This window comes from Echinops telfairi, unplaced genomic scaffold (genome assembly GCF_000313985.2).
Source record: "Echinops telfairi isolate 266 unplaced genomic scaffold, ASM31398v2 ScPeMD7_1713;HRSCAF=2227, whole genome shotgun sequence".
Taxonomy (NCBI): Eukaryota; Metazoa; Chordata; class Mammalia; order Afrosoricida; family Tenrecidae; genus Echinops; species Echinops telfairi.
In genome coordinates this window covers 443747-453378 of record NW_022105611.1, presented here as the reverse complement: position 1 = coordinate 453378, position 9632 = coordinate 443747, and the positions used below count along the sequence as shown (strand labels likewise).

Below are 9632 nucleotides of genomic sequence, written 5' to 3'. Positions count from 1 at the left end.
TTCGCTAAGCCTGCGGAATGCTTGTCCCGTCTCAAGTGGAATGTGTTCCCCGCGAGCACAGCCCACTCTCTGAGCAGGCGGAAGCCCCTGTTCTTCTGTCATCCACAATGCTCCACATCTAAGCAAGAATATGGAAATGTTTTAACTATGGAACAGATCTTTTTTTCTGATGGGCCTGAGGGCCAAGGTCCTCCTGCCCTTGGAGCAACAGGTCAGAGGTCAAGCAGGTGAGGGATCCAGTAAAAAGGGCTCAATCCAGTCAGTCTGTGCTCCATGACTGCTCCTCAGCAGTTTGTGCAGACTCACCTGGGCGGTAGGTAAGGTTTCTGTAGGGCAGCAGAGAGAAGAACTGATGGAAAGCCAACAGATTCGAATGATGAGAAGCCTGCCCTTTGAAGTCATGCTGCCATAGCTAAAACCCTACGTCCGGTTTCTAGTTAAACCTATCCAATGCACACGTGCACATGGTAGGGTTTGGGTGTGGGGACAGTATAGACCACTGGGCAAGAGTGGTCCCATGTTGGAGTCTGCTGAAGGGGTCAATGGTTTCATGAGGAATACTGTATGCTTCTGTTTTTGTTTATGCTTGTAATATGTCCTTACAATAGGTTAAGTATAAGTGAATCCGTGCTCTTCCTCTGACCGGGTGCATGACTTTGGACAAGTTTCTTGGCCTGCCTCAGTTTCATCATCTATGCAGCTGAGTACTAGTTGCACCCACCTTAGGGGATGTGTAAGAAATAAATGCAGTAATACATGCAAACTATTGAGCTATTATTTCCAGCCTAACTACTCTATCCCAGGCAGTAGACTTGTCCTTATAAATGAATCATTTCAATTTAATCCTCTCAATCCTTCAATTTTGCCTCCCAGGAGGCAAACACATTTTTATAACATAAAGAAAAGCACACTCCACGGGGAAACCTGTATGAAAAACCCAGGTTTGTTCGAAAAGTCTTGTTTTCTCCTCGATGGCCAACTTCTATAAAAGTGACTTCTGGGTTTATGGGGAAACTGAGGCTCAGCAAGGTCAAGTAGTCCACACTTCTGTGGTAGACACAGAGTTACAAGTAGACCCGGTTATCACAAGGGTGGAGCCAGTTCTTCCAGCCTGGCTGAGTGGTGCTCACGCTGCCCTGGGAAGAGGGGAACTCTCCTGCAGCCCGGCAGGTGGTGGCCAGTGTGAAGGGGAAGGGTGGCGGCCTGTCCCAGCTCCACCCACAACGCCTCCTCTCCTGCTGTCCCCGCAACACGCAACACGCAGCTCCTCGGCTTCCTTTATCCCGAGACCCACACACCCTGCCGGTTGTCACAAGGCCAAGGAAGGGGGAGAAAACCTGAGCCCCCAAAGAAACTTTCATCCAGCAGCCTCTGCATTTGATAAATATTTTAGTTTGTCCCTTTCCAGAGCCACTGGCACTTAAGCAAACCTAAAAGGCACTCCCCCCCCCCCCCTCCAGGAGATCTCACAGAGGCTGGCAGAGCCCTGCTCCTCCCAGGGTCTCTGCGCATCCACTAGTCCCTGCTCTCCATAGTTGCTTCCAGTCCTCAGAGAGCACCGGCCACAGCCTGCTCTCCCCATTAATAACTCAGCAATCAGCCATGACAGGAGAGCCGACACACTCGGGCCGACTTCTCCCAAGAGGGGGAAAATCCACAGGAGCCTGCAGTCCACACCTCGCCTGTAGAATGGCCGCTTTGCATTTAAAGCTCAACTGGATGGCCAGCAACTGGCAACCTCTCAGTTAAGTCTGCACTTCGCCTGCCGGGCCACCTTGATGTAGCAGTTTGCAAATCGTAGGAAAAGCACTTGTGGTCTTATTCCAATTAGAGCTCTTTTTGTGCTAGAAACAAACCAATTAAAACACCCTTTCTGCCCCTCTTAAGATACACTGAGTCTTAAAATGATCTGGGCGGGGCCTGGGGGGCCTAATTGTACTGGAAGCGATGAGCATCGGCTGAGAAAGGGAGCCTGGTGGCCTCCCAGTACCTCAGGGCAGCCCCAAGGCGCAAGGCCAACCCCAGAGTCAGATAAGCCAACAAGCCAGGTATGGCTGGGCCCATCATGCATGTTTACTGATCTGTAGTATGCAATTTAACGTCTTTTTCTTGTTTCACCGCCACGAGAATTCTGATTCATATCTGTTTATCTCCCAACCCCACAGCATCTTTCTCTTTAGAATCAAAGCCTCTTCACACAGTTTCAAACTCTGACAGGGCCGGAATGCCCCACAAGGTATGCAGCGGCCTGCCTGTCCTTACTGAATGGTCGGCAGTGAGCAATTTCACACGGGGTTGCGTGTCAAACCGTCCATTACAGACGAGTAAGTAGCATAAGCAAGCCCCCGCTTCCCTGGCTTTCTGGGTCCGCCGTCCCTGCCGCCTCCTGGCAAGACACGATGAACACCCAGTGTAAGGCGATTATCTCCTTTATTCCAAAAATAAATATTTCACTTTTGAAGTCGACATATTTCAAATCACATGAAGCACAGAGGAGAAATACAGTCCCTTTGGAATTCGTGAACACGTGTAGGAAAGGGTCATGTTCAAAACAACGGGGATGGGGGAGCATGGATTCCAACTGACTCGTGACCCCGAGACGCCTCCGCTCGCCAGGACGGGGCTACAGACCGATTTCCCGTGAGAAGAAGACACCCCCACACTGCTCTGAACCCGGAAAGGCACATGGAGTGGACCCTAAGGTGTATGGCACGTTCACTGATAAAACGTTCCCTATTCCCTCCCAAGAAAAGTGGAGAAACTTTAATCAAGTCAAAGACCAGAGAAGACAGGGAGCTCCTGCTGGGAGCTCGGCATCTTGGAAACCCCTGAATACGAGAGCCATTTGCTTGCGCTTGCTTCCCCCGGCCCTCGCCGCCTCTCCTTGCAGGCGAGTCCCGGGGGCTCACTCGGTGGTGGGGGGGCGCGTGGCCACGTACACAAACACCACGATCAGCAGCACGACCACGGCCAGCGTGGGCAGCACCACCGTGGTGATCTGCTGCCGGGCCTCCTGCATGGCCTGCTTCCGCTCCTTCTTGTCCTTGGACGTCTCCTTCTTGGGCTTCCCTTTGAGCTGCCGCATCTTGCCTTGCGGGAGGCTAGGACGGTGCGTCCAGAGGAGTTCTGAAGAGCGGGCCCTCGGCTCTAGACCGAACGTCCTGTTGAGAGAAGCAGCAGCGCGGTCAGGCTCCAACCAGACTCAGAATCATCATGAGGTTAAAAAAGGCAAATGTGATCTTAGGAAAACACCAGCAACTACAGGGCAAAGGCAGGTGGAAGACGGGGCTTTCTAGCCCCAAGTCCCGGAAACCCATGGGGCAGATCTACCCTGTCCTATAAGATCGCTATGAGTTGGCATCGCCTCAACGGCAGTGAGTTTCCTGTTGGTTATGAGACCACGGGGGTGTGAAAAGCAGACCTTACGAGGTTCTGAATCCGTGGGATCACTGGCAGGCCATGGGGACAAGTTAGCCCTTCATGACTGCCACAGTGGACAGGGGCTGGGAGGAGATCGGGCCACCGCCTCGGCTCCCAGAGGCAGCTGGGCAAGACCTAGCTAGGAGGACTGTGTGCGCCCTGAGGGCAGCGTGGTTCACTAGCAGGATTCGACCTTCCAGGTGGGAGACATCATTCTAATTATCAGTCAACACACCCTATGTGCTGTCACCACCGATTTGTCTGTGAGGCTTGAGGTTTGGAGAGGAGACCATTGGAAGGCCAACAGGTTTTCAGTGGAGGGTCAAGACAACGAGTAGGAAGGCCATGGAAAATGCTGTAGCTCATGAAGGTCCAGTCCACAATTGATCATGGAGGTGGCCCACGGTCAGGTGACATTACCTTCTGTTGTGCATAAGACCCCCACAAGTGGGGCCAGCTGGCTGTCAGCTAGCCACCTCCTGCCACTGCTCTTTGGATCCTTCCATGATCAGGCAGTTTCTTATGGGTGGGTGAGGTTAACATCATGACACTGGAATGGCACACTGCTATTCAGATGAGACGGGGCGCAATCAGGGTGGTAGGGCTGTGGACACACAAGGTCACTCAAATGCAGATATTGATGGATTCACATCGGAGCAGCTCCGTGTTAGGCGAATATTCAGATGCTTTTTGGCTTTTAAAAATTACCCATTTCTACTTCCTTAAACAATAGGCTCATGATGGTGCGGATGGTACCTCAGGTCACTGTGAGTCAGAACCGCCCCACTGGCACAGACGGCCAGCACCAGGCCTGGACTTGTAGCCGGCTGCTCCAGCGGTTAGCAGTTTCCTCCCACAGATGTGCACCAGACATTCTGAGGCACCAGCCTCCCTAATACGGGCATTTGTAAGATGCGTTCAGAAGTTCCTGGAGGCTGGGGGGAAAGCCTCAAATTGCCAAGGATGGTACAGATCTAGTCAGGACGTAAAGGACAAACATGCCCGTTTGAATGCTGGGTTCTTCATGAGCTGCTATACTGCGTGGCCTCTCTCCTTTTACTCAGCTGCAAAGTGGGCCTAAACCACAGCCGCTTACCCTCCTGTAAGGCAGGGCTGGTGAGAAAAGCCAGCTCTGAGGTGACAACTGGGCAAAATCCCACTGATGAAAAGGAACAAGTAGTGACATTGTGTGTGTGTGTGTGTGTGTGTAGAGGGGGCAGAGGCACACACGGATGGCCAGGCAAAAAGTATTGATACCAAGCCATAGAGTCCTTTATTGAACAAGAAATATCAAAATATGAAGCTATTGTATTTTGACACATCCTCCCACTAGGTCTACATGGTGTCCCCATCTCTCTATCCCTTCCCTGGAGAAATCTACATTCTTTCATTTAGACCGCAACACAATGGCAGCCTGGCATCCCAAGGGACTCACTCACTCGCCTCACATTCCTTTTCACCATTCTTTGAGTTTGGGGAACAAAACAAAATCGAAAGATCAGGTCTGTAGATTAAATGGAGTAAGTATTCCCAATGAAATTGTCATTGGAGAGCCTTCGCTACCATTGAAGGAGGTGCACTGTCATGGGGGGAGGGGGAGTTCATAATAAGCCCAAGATTGTCCTTGGTCTTTTAACAAAAATCTATCCAGATTAGCCCTTTGGAGTCCCCCAAATAAATCCCCCTACAGCATGAGCTGACCTCTCTGCCTTGAACTGGCCTGGCTCAGTAGATGAACTCAGAAGTCAACGTTTTGATTGGGCTTAAAAAACAAACACCAAGGCACCCAAACAGGCCAAGACAAATGTATGACTGAGAGAACTCCTATGCAGCCTTCCACTGATCGCAGGGATATGCTTCCACGTGATCTGTTTGGAATAAGCCCATGCATCTATGAACTGGGAGCCTAGTAGCAATACTTTGTTGGTTTATCCTTGAAGATTTTAGGGGTAACATTAACAGATCTGATGGCGAGCGCAGAGAAGAGGAAATTCAAGGATGAAACCACGGTGGGGGTCAAGCAACTGGGTAGATGAGGGTGATACTGACTCACAAGATAAGGGAGAACGGATTTGAGAGAGAAAATTAATAGCTCAATTTCAACCTACGTACGTGTGAGGATGCTTAGTAGCCATGATTGTGGAATGTTGAAGAGGAAACGTGAATCCATTAGTGCAGAGCTCGCTCTGGGCTACAGAAGTGTATTTGAAGGCGGTGCTCCTGGACTGGGTGGGATCACTAGGGGCATGGCAGCCAGGGAAAGCACCCAACGGCCATGTGGCGCCAAGTCAGAGACCAGCTGGGGAAGAAAAGCAAGCGCGGTGATGGGGGAAGTAGCAAGTGAGGAAGGAAAACCATCGCATAGGGAGCCATGGGGACCGGGAGTCACGAAGGAGGCCAACGCGTCAAAGCACTGTCAGAGACAATGACGATGAAGATGAAGCAGCCCCTACTGAACGGAGCCACGTGGAGCGAAGGCAGTGCATGAGAGGTGAGCTCCAGCCCAGTGCCACAGAGAGTCCGCAGATTAGGACGTGTCTACCAAAAGGTGGAGAGCTTGTGACAGAACACTCTGCTTCTTTCATTCAGAGAGTTCTGGGGGACATGCTCGCTGAAGGGCAGCATACGCACGGCGGGTGCACACTCTGCTCAGGCCTCTTCATGTGTGCTCACCTGCGATAAATGCTTTGCAACGAGGAGTGCTTAGCACGAGGAGGGAGAAGGGGTTTGGAGTGCTGCTGGATGAGAATGTGGGGCAATGGAGACTTGCAGGGAGGGGGGCTGCCCTCATCCAGCGAAAGAAACGAGAGGATGCCTGAGGGTATGACAGAATGGGAGAAAACTCTGACTGCTGAGAAGGGAAGCTGCGTTTGCTGGTAAGAGCAACCTTTCAAAGAAGCAAAGGCACGACTTCAAATTCAATGGGAGGCAGGGCAGAGCAGGAGGTCTGCCTGTATTCAGTGGTGGGAACTAGCAGCTTCTATTTTTTTTCAGTGAAATGAGAAACAGCCTCCGTAAACTTAAAGTCTACAGTGTTGGAGGCCAGGTTTGAATTACGAGGAGGCCCAAAATATGCCCTTTAGATGATGGGTAAGTAAACCTGATAGAAAAAAACAAGAGCCCTTATAGCTGATGTTTTTATATAAGTTACTCTCTAACATCCACGCCCACCTCCAGCTCTGAGCTGGCTTGAACTGCCAGGGTCAGCTGGACTCTGAGCCATCGCTGACTTTACCCAGCCTCCATCCATGGAAGCGCGCAGCCTGCCTCAAGGAGGGAAGCTCAGCCACTCGGCCTCTCTCTCAAGAATCTCCAGTGAGAAACAGAAGGGACGCTCACGTTGAGCAATCCGAAGACGTGAGGGCCGGGGAGGCCACGGGCAGGACGGAGCAGAGGAAGTCATCAGGGGAAGAGGAGATGACGAGAGCAGACTTGTTCTTTATAGACCAGTCCCCACAGGACACAGCTCTACGGAGGTTCCTGTCCTTAGGTCCCCCTGGCACGTTTCCATCTCTTTGCCCTCGAGCCGGCTCTGGTGGGTCTCAGAATCTCACCCGGGAGAAGAGCCTTGACCGAAATTTAGGATTCCCACGAGGAGTCTCCTGCCACCATCTTCCTTGCGGCCACTCCACACCCACATCCTCCTGCCTGGCTGGTACTCACTTAGGGGCTACTGCACCCCGCCCAGGGGCCTGGCTTCTTACCAACCAGCAGGTCCGGGCAGAAGAGAAGCTGAAGCCACCAGTCCACTTGCAGCTTTCAGACTGTGGCTGCCACCCGGCCAGCCTGCTGCCTCCAGCTTCCCTCACCAGGGAAACCAAAGACGTCACAAATGCTGGGGTTCCGCCGGATTCTAATAAGACGCCCCCTCCCCCACTGCTCCGCCCCACCCCCACCCCCACCAATGCAAACCCACGGCAACTGGTCAGCACTGGAACATTCTAGCGGGCTCTTCGAGAGCGTGGGTGAACACCTGCCCAGAGGAGATGGTGGTGGGGCCCCGTCTTTCAGGCAGAATTCAAGTTCAAATTCCTTTGATGATAGCGTTCCAGTCTTTTTCTTATTTAGGTGTACTATGGACAAGAGTCCACGTGGCTCAGGAGGTTACGCGTTGGGCTGCTAACTGCATGGTCAGCATTTCAAAACCACCAGCTGCTCCTCGGGAGAAAGACGAGGGTTTCTACTTGTGTAAGGAATTACACTTAGGGAAACGCACAGGGGCAGTTCTACCCTGTGCTACAGGGTCACTCTGAATCAGCATCGAATCGATGGCAGTGAGTCTGGTTTGGTTTTGCCAAATCTAGTTAGGCAACCTTGGGCAAAGAACGGAAGCCCTTATGTGTAGCATAGGATATGACCACCTACTTAGTAGAGCTAAGGAGAGAATTAGAAAGGCTGATCATCTAGCATACCTAGTACATGAGACCAGAGCAGTGCTCACTAGTCTACAGGCAGTCACTTGCTATCCAGGGAGGTCTGTCCAGTAGCGAGACCCACATTAGGCCTGCCTGAAATCAGCAGCCGTTGGTTCTGACTCGCGGTGCCGAGGAGAACTGCCCTTCAGAGGGTCTTCAAGGCTGAGAGCTTTACAGAAGCAGGTGGGCACAGTTTTCTTCCCAGGAGTCTAACTACCCACCTTTCATGGTAAGCAGTCAGCACCTATTTTATTTTTAACACCATGTAGTCCAAGAATGATAGAATTCCCCCAACACTTGTCTTGTTACCTTGCTACCTGCTCATGATCAGAGTTACCCACCAGCTATTGATTGGGCAGGTGTGTTTTGAAGACTGATAAGAAAAGAGAGGTCCAGGCGGCCAAGGGAAGCTTCCCTACACTACCAGGACTCCTTCCCAATCCAAACCAAGCTCACAGCCACTGAGTCAATACTGACTCACAGCAACCCTACAGGACCGGGTAGAACTGCCCCTGTGGGCTTCCAACGTGGCAACTCTTTACGGGAGCAGAAGGCCTAGAAACCAAGGGCTATCATACAGATCCTGTGGCAGCTCCCGAGTAACACAGACCTAACACACGGGGCTCCCGGTACAATCAGGAAGCCTCCGCTCCGCTCTTCAGCACACTGGGGTTTCCAGAGTGCTTTCCTGGGCACTGTTCCCGGTCTCCTCCTCCCGCTAAGCTTCACCTTACAGGTGACTGTCCTGGTTGAACAAGGAAAGCAGGTCTGACAGAGCGATTACACTCATGTTAGGATCCCAGCCCAGGTCCTGGCACCCCCGAGTCTGTAGCCCTGGGAAAGTAACTTTCTAAAGAGATTCAGTGACTCTACGTGTAGAACAAAGATTTTAAAACATCCATCTCGGCAGCATCCATCCATTCAATTTTTTTGGTTTTATTTGGTATCAGGAGACATGTCAGGATACAACTATGAACAAGACAGGCCAACTGGTGCCCTTGGGTGGTTTATGGGGAATGTGGAAGCCTGATAATAAACAGAGACGAGCTTGTGGGTCAGATGATGTTCTGAGCTGTGGGAGAAACCAAGAGTGGAGGAATGGAACAGAGCAACCAACCCAGAATTCTTCATGGGACAGCGAGCCGTGTACCTCCCAGAAAGACCTAGGCAGGGGGGCACAGCAGGTACAAAGTCCCTGGGGCAGGGCCTCCTGAGAGTCATAGGGGGGAGCATTCAAGCGGTGTCTTAGAAGCCACGTAAACTTCTTTTTTAGGGATAAGGGAGCCAATGATTCGATTTGACTGACCACATGTGGGTCCCGGCAACGGAGAGCCGTTTTGGAGGGAGTGGCAACAATCTGCTTAGGCCAGGAGATGCTGGGAGTACAGACTAGAGCCAGTGCCTCGGCACCCATTCTGCGGTCCTGTTCCATACATGGAGCACAGAGGGGTCTCCCGGGGCAGAGGGCCTGGGGAGAAACTCTAGTTCTGCCCTTTATCGGCCCTGTGATCTGGGGCAAGCTGATGACCCTCTGTGCCTCCCGGATTGCTCTCCTGAAAATGAATTACTGCACCAACCTGTGAGAACAGTGCCTGGAACACACTAAGTTCTAAGTACCTAATGTCACCACCACTGTAAACAAAGGGCCATCAAAGTCCCAGAACAAAAAATCACATCATTGAGAATGAGGGGGAGTGCAGAGTGGAGACCCAAAGTCCATCTGTAGGCAACTGGACATCCCCTCACAGAAGGGTCACAAGGAGAGATGAGCCAGTCAGGGTGCAGTGTAGCACCGAT

General features: G+C 51.9%; 1 long non-coding RNA gene across 1 annotated transcript in view; it reads right to left on the bottom strand.

Moving 5' to 3' along the window:
- Positions 1–2413: 2413 nt before the first annotated feature.
- Positions 2414–9632, bottom strand: part of LOC123522047 — a 64504-nt gene continuing 57285 nt past the window's right edge. Inside the window, exon 3 of the long non-coding RNA XR_006680347.1 lies at positions 2414–3161. This is a non-coding gene — a long non-coding RNA (uncharacterized LOC123522047). The remainder of the gene's footprint in view (positions 3162–9632) is intronic.